This window comes from Nicotiana tabacum, chromosome 20 (assembly GCF_000715075.1).
Source record: "Nicotiana tabacum cultivar K326 chromosome 20, ASM71507v2, whole genome shotgun sequence".
NCBI lineage: Eukaryota > Viridiplantae > Streptophyta > Magnoliopsida > Solanales > Solanaceae > Nicotiana > Nicotiana tabacum.
Genome location: NC_134099.1, coordinates 82,838,561 through 82,856,781, shown reverse-complemented (window position 1 = coordinate 82,856,781; position 18,221 = coordinate 82,838,561). Strand labels below are relative to the sequence as shown.

The 18,221-nt window shown below is 39.9% G+C and overlaps 1 long non-coding RNA gene across 1 annotated transcript; it reads left to right on the top strand.

The window, feature by feature from the left end:
• The first annotated feature begins 836 nt into the window (after positions 1–836).
• LOC142174916 (uncharacterized) lies at positions 837–15,984 on the top strand. Its single transcript, XR_012704012.1, has 2 exons — positions 837–1,524; positions 15,720–15,984. It is a non-coding gene; the product is annotated as an uncharacterized LOC142174916 (long non-coding RNA).
• Positions 15,985–18,221: the final 2,237 nt, after the last annotated feature.

The window sequence follows — 18,221 nt, the reverse complement described above, 5'->3', positions numbered from 1 at the left end:
CATTTTTGATTTTGATGTAATAACAGGATCGCAGACCGGAACCTTGAAGACACCTCACTCGGCTCTCCACCTCGGTGTACTCCATCACCCCATTCACTTCTGAACTACACGTGGCATGATTCCTTTATAGCCAAGGATATGTAGGCAGCTCAGATACCAGGACTTGGTCACAATTTTTTACCCATATTTATTTTCTTTTGAATAAGTTTCGAGTCAAAAACCTGTCTCGTCGTTCTTTGTTTGAAAACTCTTCGTGTTTCCAGTCAAAGAGGGGCAGCTGTAGACATGTAATTTTTGACCCTCCCCAAAATTTTCACATTTTTAGTGTTTAGATGTTAGTTTAGGTCTAATGGTACTATTTCACTATTTTTTTAAACTTTTAACATTATTTTATCTTTAAATAAAAATTACAAAAAAATATTTTTCTTTTATTTAGCATATTGACATTTTTATCTAGTTACTTTTAGCTTATCTACCTTACATAAAATTCAAAAATACAAAAAAAAATAGTTTCATTTTGTTTTCAAGAACATTATTTTAATTTTACAATAAGTTTTCCATTTTTTATCTTTTAGTATGATATTTGAAAAATACCAAAAATAGATTTATTTTAATGGTTAGTTTTATTTTAATTTACTTAAGTAGGATTAATTAGTAAATGGTATAGTATTTTTGGTCTTATTTTAGAAGAAAGAGTATGAAATTTGAGGCTAATTTTGTTTGGTCTTAATTGAAAAAGGCCAAATTTTGAATAGCCCAAAACATTGAGCTCATACCCATTCCCCATTTGACCTAACCTAATTCTTATCCCTATAAAATAATGCCTAAATCCTTAAGCTAAGACCTACACCCTAAGAACCTAGAACAGCGGTAGAAAATGAGCTCCATTTGTTGCAATTTACTTTTAATTTCACTGAAGTCGGCTACTTTCTGAGCTTAATTTGCTACTTCTTGCTGGGAAACACGCAGAACCAAAAGAAGAAAACAAAAAATACAGAGAGGATCTAGGAAAAAGGGGACGAAAGAGAGCTAAAACAGAGGAGGCGAAAAAACGGGGAACAGATATTTCCTTCTTCAAATGCTCTCCGTTTAGCCATGGAAACAAAATGAAAAAGTGATTTTCTTCTTTCTTCTCTTAATATATACATACATTAGCTAAAGACAATTGAAAAAGACCAATTTCTTCTTCTAAAAAATTCCAGCAACTTTACCAATTTTTCCCCACCTAAAACCGTCGATTTCATCACCTGAAATGCACCAGCCAAACTCTACCCTCAAACCCGTTGCCAACCACGAAAATCAGCACTGAAACAAGCATGAAACACCTAAAAATCGCAACCAAATAGCTCTCAAATCAGCTCACGAAACATGACCATAAACCCATGCCAGGTTCGATTTTTTCGCCTCATTTGGGTCGAGTTAGAAGAGGTCGAAATTTGAGATCTGTTTGAGTTCTCGTTCGATGCTCCGGTCAGCGAGTTCGGCTAGAATGTCATCTTTGATTTTCACTTTTCACAGTAAAAGGTTAGAAATCCATCAATAAAAGAATCATTCTTCTTAATGTACCTCTTTGAAATATAATGCTTCAGCTTTGGTTTAGATCTGTTCAAATGTTTCACTAATTTTTCTTTTGTTTTTTGTTTTGTTTTCTGTTTATTTGATTAGAATTAGTTTACCAAGTAACTGAATGTTAGCTTCTCACCTATATTGTTAGGTTAATATAATTTAAGAAATCCATGTTGGCCTTGAATGTAAACAAGTATTTGTTTTAAAGGAAGTTTATTTTATCAATAGTGTTTATATGAGTATTTTATTCCTTAGTTGATAATCTGTTGCTAGCTTTCTATTATTTTGATTTCCTGCTTCATGAGACAACATATGGCATTAAGTTCGAAATTATTTTAGTTATCTAATAAAAGCTAAAAATGGAGCTTAAGTTAAAAAAACGGTGGTATGTTAGAGCCATTGGGTCTTGTAACTTTAATATGAGACTGATGAGATTTTGAGCTTTTAATTTTAATAAGTCACGACAAGGATTATGATTTGGGCTTAAATACAAGTTGGGCCCAAAGCCAAGATAACAGTGAAATAAAAATCTACACTACATCACTTTTGCCACAATAATTCCATAACTCTTGGCCTTGCAATAATCTCAAAGATTAGGAAAATAATTAAATGCACTAGTTTCTTTAGGTGCGAATATTAAATTATCGTGGCCATGGGTACGGTTCCCGTGGCATGGTCATGATACATAAATCCAAATTCGGGTATGTATTTCATGTGAACCGACCATAACGTCGAGTAATATAATAAATAAACATGTCAAAAATCGCGAACGCATTTCATGTAGCGTGGTTTGTAATGTGTTCCAAAATGGCAAGTGTACTACAATCGTAACTTGTTCAAGAAATAAATCCATAAATCCTAAAAAACGGTATAAAATAATTAAAAGCGGTTATAAAGCTAAAAATGCATAATAGGTTTAAAGTAGGTAGTAAATCAGATAATAGGCCAATTATTAATAGTTTAAGCGACCGTGCTAGAACCACGGAACCCGGGAATGCCTAACACCTTCTCTCGGGTTAACAGAATTCCTTATGTAGAATTTCTGGTTCGTAGACTTTTAAATAAAGTCAAATTTCCTCGACTTGGGATTTTAAAATAAACCGGTGACTTGGAACACCAAATAAATTATTCCAAGTGGCGACTCTAAGAAATTAAATAAAATAATTCTATCTCGATTAATGTCACTTAAATTGGAAAAACTCTCTTATATCCCCCTTTCGGGGTGGTAAAAAGGAGGTGTGACAGTGCTAGGCTTGATACCTTTCAAAATGTAGTGGACTCCCAACGGAGGCGACTCAATAAGTTTGGTGTCCAAAGCCAAATTTTACTAGGAGACCCTTTTAAAAACAATCCTATATATTTTTAGTTGAAATAGATTTTTCTAGCTTTTTGAAAATAAAATTTTAATAATTTTTCACATAATTCATTTAATCTCTCATGTGATAGTATTGATCTTAAGTAATAGAATCTGATTCAAGAAGCTAATAAACTTTAAAAGAATCTTTTGATGTTTCACTACTTGTTGCAATGATGAAAATCCGAGGGAAAAAATGGAGTTTAAAAGTGTATTATTTATTTTCTAATAATTAATGTAATCTTTTTCTTATGTATAAATTATTTTACTTCTCTACTTTGAAATACTTAATATTTTCTTAAAAAAATTTGGGGCCTCACGAGAAGAGTTGTGGTGGGATAGATAGCATCTCTCCTTATTTAACCTGAAGCATGCGGTCTGGGTATTTGGAATGAAAAAATCCCTTCTAAGGAAAAGTTCTCACTTTAATGGACTTTACACGACACAAATTCGAATTAATCAATGTCTCAAATTAAATATTAGACATCAAATAGGAATTGGAAAACAAAAATTGGGGCTCCCAAAATTCTGGGGCCTAAAGCCACCGCTTTAGTGGCTTCACCCTCTGGCCACCCCTAACTCCCCAATGCATGCCTTGGATGCACATTTTATGCCAGAACTTCACGAAGCCTGTCTTTGCTATTGAGGCTTGCTTTCCTCCAACGACTGATAAAGTCGATAACTGGTTCACCTGGTTCACCCTTTCGTTGACGAGTATTTATAAGTTCTATCATACTCACATTATGTCTCGTGCTATAAAAGCAATTGAGAAACTCTTGCTCTAGTTGATCCCAGCTATCAATAGATTCAGTCTCGAGGTTTGTGTACCAATCAAAAATATTTCCTTTCAGTGAGCGGACAAACTACTTGATAAGTTAATCCCCATAAGTTCCAGCATTCTTGCACGTCTCAACGAAATGCGCCACATATTGCTTTGGATTGCCTTTACCATCAAAATGTTAAAATTTTTGAGGTTGATAGCCAGTAGGCATATTCAACATATCGATCCTTGAAGTGTACGACTTTGTGTAGGTAAGGGAGGACTAGGAAGCAACTTCATATTTTTTTATAGTCCCTTCAATGAACTCCTTTAGTTGATTGATTGGAATCATCCCTTCTGAAGAGATTGGAATTTCCTTCATGGATGCTACTTGTCGTGAGGTGGGATCAATCTCTTGAACTTCTGGGAGCTTGCCAGGTACATGGGTGGATTCCTATTCTATCAAGATTCCCACCATGTCTGTTAGTTTCTCAATTCTAGCAACTTGATTTTGCATGCAATTGGTCAAGCTAGTGATTGCTTCCGTCAAGTTTTCCATTCCTCCTCCACAGATGAAGCATTTGTCACCATGGCTTGCATAATTGTTGTGGACAATGGGAAGTAACATGGATTGTCACATAGATTGATCTCTGATTGTATAACATTATGTGGTGTAAATAGGGAGGATCTGTCACTTGAAGTATCACCATCTTCCTTCACAACAAAGTTCTTGGATCCGAAAAGTCCAGCAGAGCAATAGTTTTTTTAATCTTTTTAGCAATATTGCTTTCCTCCTTCAGGTGTGTTTGTAGAATATATTTCTCTTTTTGAGGACGAAGATTCAAAAATAGGGGTTGATGCGGATGGCACTTGTAGTGTTTGTTGTCCTAATGAGCTTACTTTTCTCCTCGTAACTGGTCCGAAGCTTCCAAAGGTAACATCGAGGATGCTTTCCACATTAGCATAAAATCTAGAATTAGCTGCCTTGGTGGAAGTTGATCTAGAGTTAATTTTCTTTAAAGACATTTTGATGTTCTCGAACGCTGGTGATTGAAAAGTTGAGATGAGAGGTAGAGATTGTCCCATTAGGCTTGCCAGAATTTGTAGACTATAAATTATGTCGAGAAAATAAAATCAAGACCGAAAGATATTGCAACAATCATAGTATTTGATTTCAAGTAATATGAGTGCTACAATCTCTATGAATCCTCGTATTCTTCTTTCCAATAGTAGATAAATACAAGGGCCTTTGTGCTTGATCTTGAATCTATATTTGTTGCCATGAACGATGATCTTGAATTTAACTTGCACAAACTTTGATTCGAACTTGTGGGTCATCACTTGTTTTAGAAACAAATCCTGTGTTCTGAGACCTTAAAACCTCCTTTTACATCACCTCGATTTACATGCATGGTCCGGACCTATATCCAGAAAGCGTTTTATGTGAAAATATGAGAAATAGAAATTTCTAGAGTTAAAATCTAATTATGGGTGACTTTGGTCAACATTTTGAGTAAACGGACCCGGGTCTATGTTTCGACAATCCTGGGAGGTCAGCAGTAAAATATGGGACTTGAGCGCATGCCCGGAAATGAATTCCGAGGTCCCAAACCTTAGAAATCAATTTTTGAAAGAAATTGTTTTGTTGAATTATTTATGAAATAAAGAAAAGAATTAATGTTTGAAACATTGGTATCGGGCTCGTATTTTGATTTCGGAGCCCAGTACAAACTTGTTATAGTATTTAAATGGTAACTGTGTAATTTGGTGAAAAATGGAGTTTATTTGATGTGATTTGGACTTCCGGTCGAAGAGTTATGAACTTTAAAGTGTTCTTGATGAAAATGATGAGTTTTGAGGTATAATTCATAGTTTTACATGTTATTTTCATGATTTGGTTGCACGAGCAAGTCCGTATGATGTTTTTAGGTTGGTGTGCATGTTTGGTTTGGAGCTCCGAGGGCTCGGGTGAGTTTTGGATAGGCCACGGAGTGGAATTTAACTTAGGATGTAACATGTTTTTAGCTGGTATGTTGTAGGTTTGCAGGCCTCGCATTTGCGAAGCTTGTCTCACAAATGCGAGAAATCGCTGCAAATACGAAACGACCTGGTCTTCCTTGGGGTCGCAAATGCGGCGTAGTCATTGCAAAAGTGATGTCGCAAATGTGAAAGGCCAATCACATTTGCGAAGTGGCCTGGAATCCTCTAGTGTCGCAAATGCGACAAATCCATCGCAAATGCGAACATCAGTCGCAAATGCGAGAGTAGTTGTCTGAGGGGTTCATAATTGCGACACTTGCAACCTGTAAAATCATAACTTAGACATATTTCAACCATTTTTCAAACCCTTTCAAAACCAAAACACTTTTGGGCGATTTTTCAAAGACAAGTACTCTTCCAAATCAATTGTAAGTCATTTCTAAACTTGTTTTCATCGATCTTTAACATCTTTTCTCATGATTTCGACTCAAAATCAAAGGTTTTCATGGGGGAAATTGGGTGTTTTGGGTAGAACCTAGATTTTTCAAATTTTGGGGATTTGGACCTCGATTTGAGGTCTGATTTCTAAACAAGTTATATATTTGGGTTCATGGGGGAATGGGTAATCGGGTTTTGGTTCGAACCTCGGGTTTTGACCATGTGGGCCTGGGGGCGATTTTTGACTCTTTGGGAAAAACTTTAGAAAACTTATTTTCATGCATTGGAATTGATTCATTTAGCATTTATTGATATAGTTAAGTAACTTGTGGCTAGATACGAGCGAGTTGGTGGTGAAATCAAGAGGTAAAACGATAGTTGAAACTTGAATTGTATTCGTGGCATCGAGGTAAGTGTTTGGTCTAACCTTAGCTTGAGGGATTAGGAGTTGTGTCCTATTTGCTATGTGTTATTTGTTGAGTACGACGTATAGGCATGGTGACGAGTATCTATACGTTGGTGTCAAGCATGCCTTTGAGTCATATTCTATGACTAATGTGACTCCGTTTGTATTGTTCATGTCTTATGTGATGATTTCTATTGTTGAGCAAAGCTAGTGGAAGTAATAGTGATATTTGAACATTGAGGAGCGGTTGCTCAAGTTGTATAATGAATTGTTGTGGAAGTATAATTGGCAATTGAACCTTATAGAGCATTGGCTCAAGTTTTTAAGTGAGTTGTGAAGTAACAGTGAAAAAGAGAAGAGAATTATTATATTGTCTCCCTTGCCGGGATGTTGTTGCTTTTAATGATATCTCCCTTGCCGGGATATTGATGCTTTTGATATTGTTTCCTTGCCGGGATTTGATTGTTGAACTGTTGTTTCCTTGCCGGGATTTTATTGTAATTTTATTTACTTCCTTGCCTTATTGCTTGTGATTGTTGTTTGGGTGAGGAAGAGTGTTAAAGCACGAAGGGTGATGCCGTGCATTGTCTTGGTGAAAGAGTGTTAAAGCACGAAGGGTGATGACGTGTATGATTTTATGAGGAAAAATGTAAAAGCACGAAGGGTGATGCCGTGCCACACGATGTACAATTCTGTGCCGATTATATTGATTTTATGGTGAGGATGAGAGTAAAAGCACCAAGGGTGATGTCGTGCAGTTTATATTGATTTTTTTGGTGAGGACGAGAGTAAAAGCACGAAGGGTGATGCCATGCACTTGTTTGATTTCTAGTTCTTGTTGATAATTGAGATATGGTGTTTCTCGTATTTACTTGTTGTCTTTATATTGTTAATTGATGTTTTCCTTGCAACATGTGTTTCCCCTCCCATTCCTAACGGTACATTCCTGCTTTTACTTTCCGCCGTATATGATGTAACTGCACAAGTTTAATTGGTAGTCTGGTCCTAGCTTCGTCACTACTTTGCCGAGGTTAGGCTAGGCACTTACCAGCATATGGGGTCAGTTGTGCTGATACTACACTCTACACTGTGTGAAAATCCCGATGCTGCAACTTTCGGATCGTAGACTTGGGAGGCTGCCTTCAGTCCATTCAGAGATCCAAGGTAGTCCTGCAGGCGTCCGCAGGCCCTGGCATCTCCCTCTATCCTTTCATCCTGTTGCATTTACGTCTTTCAGAAACAGTGTCACATTTATTTTTCGGACCTTGTTTGTAGTATTCCTAGTCGGTCTATGAAGTTGTGACACTAGTTCTGGTAGTCTTTGTTTCAGAAATTGTATTAGAAATATTTAAATGGTTTTATTTGTTCCTTCCGCTCGTTTAAATTCCGTTGTTTATAAACTGTTGATTCACATTTGTTAAAGGATTGAAATGGGAAAAAGGTAATTTGTTCAAAGGGTTAGCTTGTCTAGCTTTCACTAGTAGGCGCCATCACGACTGAAGAGATTGGGAAATCCGGGTCGTGACAAGTTGGTATTAAAGCTCTAGGTTACATAGGTCTCACAACTCACAGACAAGCTTAGTAGAGTCTGAAGGATCGGTACAAAGACGTATGTATTTATCCCCCAGAGGCTACAAAGTTAGGAAAAACTTCACATCTATTCTTTCCTGTCTGCGGTTTGGTTTCTCAATGATAATTAAATTTCTACTCTATTCTTTCGCAGATGGCGAGAACACGCACTTTCTCATCCACTAATCAGCAGCCTGAGCCCCCAGCAGCAGCTCCCACGAGGGGCAAAGGGCGAGGCCGAGGCCGTGCTAGAGGTCGAGGTAGGGGCAGAGCTCAGCCCAGAGCAGCAGCACCAGCGGCGAAGCCTCAGGTTGAGTTTGATGATGAGATTCCGGCCCAGACAGTTCGGGTGGGCCCAGCTTAGGTCACAGAGGGGTTCATTGCTACCCAAGTACTCTAGGATGCTTTGGTCTGTCTAGTGGGCCTTATGGAGAGTGTCACCCGGGCAGGCTTGCTTCCTGTAGCACCAGCTATCTCTCAGGTTGGAGGAGGAGCCCACACTCCTGCTACTCGCACTCTGGAGCAGATGGCTCCCTAGTTTCAGACCCTAGCAGCTTAGCCAGTTGGAACAGTTCAGCCAGGTGTGGTAGCTCAGACCGGTGATGAAGCAGCTTTGTCTGGCGATGCCTTATAGAGATTGAACATGTTCACCAAGCTTTTCACTACCACTTTCAGCGGTACATCTTCTGAGGATCCCCAAGATTATTTAGACAACTGTCATGAGGTTCTCAGGAACATGGGGATAGTGTAGACCAATGGGGTCGACTTTTCTACTTTTCACTTATCTGGATCCGCCAAGACTTGGTGGAGGGATTATTGTTTGGCTAGACCAATTAGGTTACCAGCTTTGACTTGGGAGCAGTTTTCTCAGCTATTTCTGGAGAAGCTTCTTCCCGTCACGTAGAGAGAGATCTATCAAAGGCATTTTGAGCATCTCCAGCAGGGTTCTATGACTGTTACTCAGAACAAGACCAGGTTTATTGATTTGGCCCGTCATGCTCTACTTATACTCCCCACTGAGAGAGATAGAGTGAGGAGGTTCATTGAGGGGCTCATTCAGCCTATTCGACTTCAGATGGCTAAAGAGACGAGGATTAAGATTTCTCTTCAGGAGGCGGCCAATATGGCCAGGAGAGTTGAGATAGTTCTATCGCAGGAAGGTGGTCAGGGGTTTGACAAGAGGCCTCATCATTCAGGCAGATTCAGTGGTGCCTCGTCTGGAGGCAGGGATTCGTATGGTAGAGGCCATCCTCCTAAGCCTTTTCAGTCAGCACTTCAGGTTTCTCACGGTGTTTCAGGTGGTCGTGGTCCTCATATGCAGTATTCTGATCAGCAGTCCTATAGTGCACCACCAGCTCCTGTCAGTGCACTGCCGCTCCAGAGTTTTCGGGGTGGTCATTCAGGTCGCCAGGGTCAGCAGTCTCAGCAGCCGAGGGCTTTTTATACTTGTGGTGATATGGGTCATATTGCCAGGTTTTTCCCTCGAGCATCGAGCAGCTCTCAGCATCAGGGTTCCCGTGCCATGGTTCAGGCACCGAGTGTTCCATAGCCCGCTTAGCTAGCTAGAGGTGGAGGTAGAGGTGCTAGAGGTGGAGGTAGAGGTATTAGAGGTGGAGGTCAGGCCGCTAGAGGTAGAGGCTAGCCAGCAGTAGGCCGTCCCAGAGATGTAGTTCAGGGTGGTGAGGCCCAGCCCTGATGTTATGCTCTTCCAGCCAGGCCTGAGGCTGAGGCTTCTGATCCAGTTATCACAGGTACTGTTCTGGTTTGTAGTAAAGATGCTTCAGTTCTATTTGATCCAAGGTCTACATATTCCTACGTGTCATCTTATTTTTCAACTTATATGGTCAAGCCTAATAATTCTTTGAGTGCTCTTGTATACGTGTCTATACCGGTGGGTGATTCTATTGTGGTAGATCGAGTCTATCATTCATGTATAGTTGTGATCGGGGGTCTTGAGACTCGTGTAGATTTGTTACTTTTGGACATGGTTAATTTTGATGTCATATTGGGGATGGACTGGTTATCACCTTACCACGCTATCTTGGACTGTCATGCCAAGACTATGACCTTAGCCTTACCGGGTGTACCTCATTTAGAGTGGAGAGGGACTCCTAGTCATTCTACTAGTAGTGTTATCTCATATATGAAGGCTCATCGTATGGTCAAGAAGGGGTATTTGGCTTATTTGGCATATGTTCGTGACTCTAGTGCCGAGGTTCCTTCTATTGATTCGGAGCCTATTGTTCGTGAGTTTCCTGAGGTATTTCCTTCAGACCTACCGGGTATGCCACCCGACAGGGATATTGACTTATGCATTGATTTGGCTCTGGGTACTCAGCCCATTTCTAATCTATTGTATCGTATGGCCCCGCCTAAGTTGAAAGAATTGAAAGAGAAGTTGCAAGACTTGCTTGAGAAGAGCTTCATTAGACCTAGTGTCTTGCCTTGGGGCGTGCCGGTGTAATTTGTTAAGAAGAAGGATGGATAGATGCGAATGTGTATAGATTACCGACAGTTGAACAAGTTTACCATTAAGAACAAGTATCCATTGCCGAGGATTGATGATTTGTTTGATCAGCTTCAGTATGCCAAGGTATTTTCGAAGATTGACTTGATATCTGGCTACCATCAGTTGAGGATTAGGGCATCCGATGTCCCTAAGACAGCTTTCTGCACTCAGTACCGGCATTATGAGCTCTTGGTGATGTCATTTGGGTTGACAAATGCCCTAGCAGCTTTTATGGATTTGATGAACCGAGTGTTCAGGCCTTAGTTGGATTCGTTCGTGATAGTCTTCATTGATGATATTTTGATCTATTCCCGTAGCCAGGAGGAGCATGAGCAGCTTCTATGAGTGGTTCCTTAGACCTTGAGAGATAGTCAGTTGTATGCAAAGTTTTCGAAGTGTGAGTTCTGGTTGAGTTCAGTTGCATTCTTGGGTCATGTTGTATTAGCAGAGGGTATTCAGGTAGATCCGAAGAAGATAGAGGTAGTCAAGAACTGGCCTAGACCGGCATCAGCTATAGAGATCCGGAATTTCTTGGGATTGGCAGGCTATTATCGTCGGTTTGTGGAGGGGTTTTCATCTATTGCAGCCCCGATAATCAAGTTGACCCAAAAGGGTGCCCAGTTTAGGTGGTCGGACGAGTGTGAGGCGAGCTTTCAGAAGCTCAAGACAGCTTTGACTATGGCGCCAGTGTTGGTTTTGCCCACAGGTTCAGGGCCATATACAGTTTATTGTGATGCATCTCGTATTGGACTTGGTGCGTTGTTGATGCAGGATGGCAAGGTCATTGCTTATACTTCACGTCAGTTGAAGATTCATGAGAAGAACTATCTGGTCCATGATTTGGAGTTAGCAGCCATTGTTCACGCATTGAAGATTTGGAGGCATTATCTATATGGTGTGGCATGTGAGGTGTTCACGGACCACAAGAGTCTGCAGTACTTGTTCAAGTAGAAGGAGCTAAATTTGAGGCAGAGAAAATGGTTGGAGCTATTGAAAGACTATGATATCACTATCTTATATCATCCGGGAAATGCCAATGTGGTGGCCGATGCTTTGAGTAGGAAGTCAGCTAGTATGGGCAGTCTTGCGTATATTCCGGTCGGTGAGAGACCGCTTGTCTTGGATGTTAAGGCATTGTCCAAACAGTTTGTGACATTGGATGTTTCTAAGCCTTGTCGTGTGTTAGCTTGCACAATCGCTCGTTCTTCATTATTGGAGCATATCTGAGATTGGCAGTATGATGATCCTCATTTGTGTGTCCTTAGTGACACGGTGCAGCATGGAGGTGCCAAGCAGGTTACATTAGGAGACTATGGAGTTTTGAGGCTGCATGGTCGAGTTTGTGTGCCTAATGTGGATGGACTCCGGGAGTTGATTTTAGAGGAGGCCCATAGTTCCGGGTACTCTATTCATCCAGGCGTCGCTAAGATGTATCAGGATTTGCGGCAGCACTATTGGTATAGGAGAATGAAGAAGCATATTGTTGTATATGTGGATCGGTGTTTGAATTGTCAGCAGGTTAAGTACGAGCATCAGAGGCCTAGTGGTTTGTTCCAGAAGATTGAGATTCCTAAGTGGAAGTGGGAGCGTATCTCTATGGACTTCGTTGTTAGACTCTCACGGACTCAGAGGAAGTTCGATGTAGTGTGGGATATTGTTGATAGGCTGACCAAGTCAACACATTTCATACCGGTAGTAGTCTCCTATTCTTTTGAGAGGTTAGCTGAGATCTATATTTAGGAGACTTTTCGTCTTCATGGTATACCCATGTCTATCATTTCGGACCGAGGTACGTAGTTTACCTCACATTTCTAGAGAGTAGTTCAACGAGAGTTGGTCACCTTAGTTGAGTTGAGCACAACATTTCATCCTTTGACGGACGGGCAGTCTGAGCATACTATTCAAATTTTGGAGGATATGCTCCGATCTTGTGTCATTGACTTTGGAGGCTCATGGGATCAGTTTTTGCCTCTAGCGGAGTTTGCCTACAACAACAACTACCTATCGAGTATCCAGATGGCTCCTTATGAGGCTTTATATGGTAGGTAGTGTCGGTCGCCGATTGGATGGTTCAAGCAGGGGAAGGCTCGGTTGTTGTGTATGGATCTAGTATAGGATGTCTTGGACAAGGTCAAGATCATTCAGGATAGGCTTCGTACAATCCAGTCCAGGAAAAAGAGCTATGCCGACCGTAAGGTTCGTGATTGGCATTCATGGTCGGTGAACGAGTGTTGCTTCGGGTGTCGCCTATGAAGGGCGTGATGAGATTTGGGAGGAAGGGCAAGCTTATTCCTAGGTTCATTGGCCCATTTGAGATTCTTGATCGAGTGGGAGAGGTGGCACATAGACTTGCGTTGCCGCCGAGCTTATCAGCTGTGCATCTAGTGTTTCATGTATCCATGCTTCGAAAGTATCACGACGATCTATCCCACGTGTTAGATTTCAGCATTGTCCAGTTGGACAAGGACTTGTCCTATGAGGGGGAGCTGGTAGCTATTCTAGACCGACAGGTTCGTCAGTTGAGATCGAAGAGTTTCCCTTCTGTTCGTGTTCAGTGGAGAGGTCAGCCTGCTGAGTGTCGACCTGGGAGTCCGAGTCAGATATGTGTGGTTGTTATCCCCATCTTTTTCCCGACTCAGATACTTACTTCTTATGTCCGTTCGAGGACACACGATTGTTTTAGAGGCAGAGGATATGATGACCCGAAAGGTCATCACTTGTTTTAGAAACAAATCCTGTGTTCCGAGGCTTTAAAAACCTCCTTTTTACCTCACCTCAATTTGCGTGCGTGGTCCGGACCTTTATCCGGAAAGCCTTATGTGAAAATATGAGAAATAGAAATTTCTAGAGTTAAAATCTGATTATGATTGACTTTGGTCAATATTTTGAGCAAACGGACCAGGATCTATGTTCCGACGATCCCGGGAGGTCCGTAGTAAAATATGGGACTTGGGCGTATGCCCGGAAATGAATTCCGAGTTCCCAAGCCATATAAATCAATTTTTGAAAGAACTTGTTTTGCTGAATTATTTATGAAATAAAGAAAAGAATTAATATTTGAAACCATTAGTATCGGACCCGTATTTTGGTTCCGGAGTGCGATACAAACTTGTTATAGTATTTAAATGGTAATTGTGCAATTTGGAGAAAAATGGAGTTTATTTTACGTGATTTGGACCTCCGGTCGAAGAGTTATGAACTTTAAAGTGTTCTTGATGAAAATGATGAGTTTTGAGGTTTAATTCATATTTTACATGTTATTTTTATGATTCGGTTGCACGAGCAAGTCCGTATGATGTTTTTAGGTTGGTGTGCATGTTTGGTTTGGAGCCCTGAGGGCTCGGGTGAGTTTGGGATAGGCCACGGAGTGGAATTTAACTTAGGATGTTGCATGTTTTTAGCTGGTATGTTGCAGGTCTGCAGGCTTCGCATTTGCGAAGCGTGGCTCGCATCTTCGCAAGAAAATCGCCGCAAATGCGAAAAGACCCGGTCTGCCTTTGGGTCGCAAATGTGATTTAGTCAACGCAAAAGCGATGTTGCAAATGCGAGAGTAGCAGTTTGAGGGGTTCGCACTGCGCCCAATTATGACACCTACAACCTGTAAAATCATAACTTAGACGTATTTCAACCATTATTCAAACCCTTTCAAAACCAAAACACTCTTGGGCAATTTTTCAAGGACAAGTACTCTCCCAATCGATTGTAAGTCATTTCTAACTTATTTTCATCGATCTTTAATATCTTTTCTCACGATTTCAACTCAAAATCAAAGGTTTTCACGGGGGAAATTGGGTGTTTTGGGTAAAACCTAGGTTTTTCAAATTTTGGGAATTTGGACCTCGATTTGAGGTCCGATTTCAAAATAAATTATATATTTGGGTTCGTGGGGGAATTGGTAATCGGGTTTTGGTTCGAACCTCAGGTTTTGACCATGTGGTCCCGAGGGGGATTTTTGACTTTTTGGGAAAAACATTAGAAAACCTATTTTCATGCATTGGAATTGATTTATTTAGCATTTATTGATATAGTTAAGTAACTTGTGGCTAGATACGAGCAAATTGGTGGTGGAATCAAGAGGTAAAGTGATAGTTGAGACTTGAATTGTGTTCGTGGCATCGAGGTAAGTGTTTGGTCTAACCTTAGCTTGAGAGATTAGAAGTTGTGTACTATTTGCTATGTGTTATTTGTTAAGTACAACGTATAGGCATGGTGACGAGTATCTATACGTTGGTGTCAAGCATGCCTTTGAGTCATATTCTATGACTAATGTGACTCTGTTTGTATTGTTCATGCCTTATGTGATGATTTCTATTGTTGAGCAAAGCTAGTGGAAGTAATAGTGATATTTGAACATTGAGGAGCATTGTCTCAAGTTGTATAATGAATTGTGAAAGTATAATTGGCAATTGAACCTTATAGAGCATTGGCTCAACTTGTGAATTAAGAGTGAAAAAGAGAAGAGAACTATTATATTGTCTCCCTTTGCCGGGATGTTGTTGCTTTTAATGTTATCTCCCTTGACGGGATGTTGATGCTTTTGATTTTGTTCCCTTGCCGGGATTTGATTGTTGAACTATTGTTCCCTTACCGGGATTTTATTGTAATTTATTTACTTCCTTGCCCTATTGCTTGTGATTGTTGTTTGGATGAGGAAGAGTGTTAAAGCACGAAAGGTGATGTCATGCATTGTCTTGGTGAGAGAGTGTTAAAGTACAAAGGCTGTTGCCGTGTATGATTTTGTGAGAAAGAGTGTAAAAGCACGAAGGGTAATGTCATGCCGCACGATATACAATTTTGTGCCGATTATATTGATTTTATGGTGAGGATAAGAGTAAAAGCACGAAGGGTGATGTCGTGCACTTGTTTGATTTCTGGTTCTTGTTGAAAATTGAGATATGGTGTTCCTCGTATTTACTTGCTATCTTTCTATTTTTAATTGATGTTTTCTCCGCAACATGTTTTCTATCCATTCCTAACAGTACATTCCTGCTTTTACTTTTTTCCGTATATGATTTAACTGCACAGGTTTAATTGGTAGTTTGGTCCTAGCCTTGTCACTACTTTGCCGAGGTTAGGCGAGGCACTTACCAGCACATGAGGTCGATTGTGCTGATACTACACTTTGCACTGTGTGCAGATCCCGGTGTTGTAGCTTTCAGACCGTAGATTTGGGAGGCTGCCTTCAGTCCATTCGGAGATCCAAGGTAGTCCTGCAGGCGTCCACATGCCATGGCGTCTCCCTCTATCCTTTTATCCTATTTCATTTACGTATTTCAAAAACAGTGTCGCATTTATTTTTCGTACCTTGTTTGTAGTATTCCTAGATTGTCTGTAAAGTTGTGACACCAGTTCTGGGTAGTCTTTGTTTAAGAAATTGTATTGGAAATATTTAAATGGTTTTATTTGTTTCTTCCGCTCGCTTAAATTCCGCTGTTTATAAACTGTTGATTCACATTTGTTAAAGGATTAAAATGGGAAAAGGTTATTTGTTCAAACGGTTGGCTTGCCTAGCTTTCACTAATAGGCGCCATCACGGCTCCCGAGGGTGGGAAATTTGGGTCGTGACAGAACTCGTACTCCTTGAATCTTGATATGTTCTTAGTATTTGAGCTTGAATTTGATTTCTTGAACTTGAACTTGCTTGTTTGAAGCTTGAAACTTGTAGAGAAATTTGCGACATTTGATCCACGAGCTCTCTCTTACTTTTTGTTATAACTTCTGGTGTCTTTTCTGAGTTTTGAAGACCCCTATTTATAGTTGTCTGAGGGTAGAGTTATGATAAGAATAAATTCTTTCCGACTAATCAAATTAAAGTGTGAAAGGCTGCATTTAATTGGCCAAAACATATCACTTGTGCATGTGGCGTGGTTTCATTGGCCTTTTATTTTGACTTGGCATGCTTTGTCATTTTGACATGTGGCATGATCATGTTGGCTCTTCCGTTTGACTTGGCATGCCACGTCATTTGACACGTGGTACCAAATTGGGCCTCTAGGAAGATGACATATTGAGCCTAATAAAGTGAGCTCATCACTTGTTGTCCAATTGAATGGGTTAGCCCAATACATTTGGGCTTATTTATTAAATCCATACTTATTGAATTTGAATAATTAATCCAATTCTATTAGCTCATAATATTTACTTGGACCAAAGTATATTTAATTGAGATTAAATCCAATTTTTTTTATGAATTTAATAAAATTTTAATTGCCTACAAGCCTATGGTTTCCTTATCTTATGCGGAAGTTGAATATTGGGCACTAAGTAAGGTAGTAGCAGAGTTAGCTTGGTTATCTATATTGTTGAACGATCTTACTATCTTAGTTTCCTCTCTCATTTCTGTCTTGTGTGATAATATGACAGCTATTCACATTGCCAAAAGTTTAGTATTTGAACGTACTAAACACATTGATGCCGATTATCATTGCATTCACACCAAGTTGACTGAAGGTTTAATCCAATTGTTCCATGTCTCAACTAGTAATCAGCTTGCAGATTTGTTTACTTAAGTCACTTCATGGAGTTCTTCATCAATATTTTTTGGGCAAGTTGGAGGGGGGGAGTTGAAGGTGCTCTCCCCCTCCAACTTGAGGGGGAGTTGGGCTTTCGGAATAATCAGCATCAGGCCCAAAGCAACAAACATAGAGTCCTGACGTTATTTATTCTGAATGCACTTAGCACTAGGGTTGTGCACGGATCGGATCGGATCAGATTTGGTTTTCGAATTTCGGATTCTAGAAAATACAATCCGAATCTGAACTGAATTATATCGGATAAGATTTCAGATCGTATGATTATGCCTCAAAGTTAAACTAATATGTATATTTTATTTGTAAAATAGGCAATACATTGAGAAAAATTCATGTTTATGCAATTATGAGAGTATTATGGTGCCAATATAGCTAAATCTAGCAATTGTAAAGGTAATAACTTGGAGGTTGATGTAAAAAAAGTACTGACTATCCAAAATTAAATTGTAGTATTTATACATGCCCTAATAATTTCAGATTTTGGATCGGATCAAATTAAAATATACCAATCCGAATACGATTCGAAATCTAAAATTTTAATAAACACAATCCAAAATCCGATCCAATCCGAAATCCAAAATTGAATGGATTGTTTCGAATTTCGGATATTCAATCCGACTGAACAGCCCTACTTAGCACTAGTGCCATGACATTAAACCCGGTCCCGGTCATGATGGCGCCTCTCATGAAGACAAAGCCAGCCGACACCTTCCCATTTCAGTTTTAAGCAATTAAACAATAAGTGTTAAGTCTTAAACATGATAGAATCCTAAATAATAAGCAGTGAACATTACAATTTGCGGAAATAAAACCCAACACAGCCCGGTACCGGGGTGTCACCAGTCATGAGCATCTATTAATTTAGTACAAGTCTGAAGTGTCTACAAAGCTATTACAGAATCACTAAAAGAGAAAGAAAGGAGATAAAGGGGGAGAATCACGGGGCTGCGGACGCAGAGCAGCTACCTCGTGAACTCCGAAATCTGTCGGGATCTCTCAACCCTCGCAAGAAGGATCTGCAACGCCTGAATCTGCACACGGGGTGCAAGGAGTAAAGTGAGTACTCCAACTTAGTGAGTAATAATCATAACTAAAGACTGAGAAATATG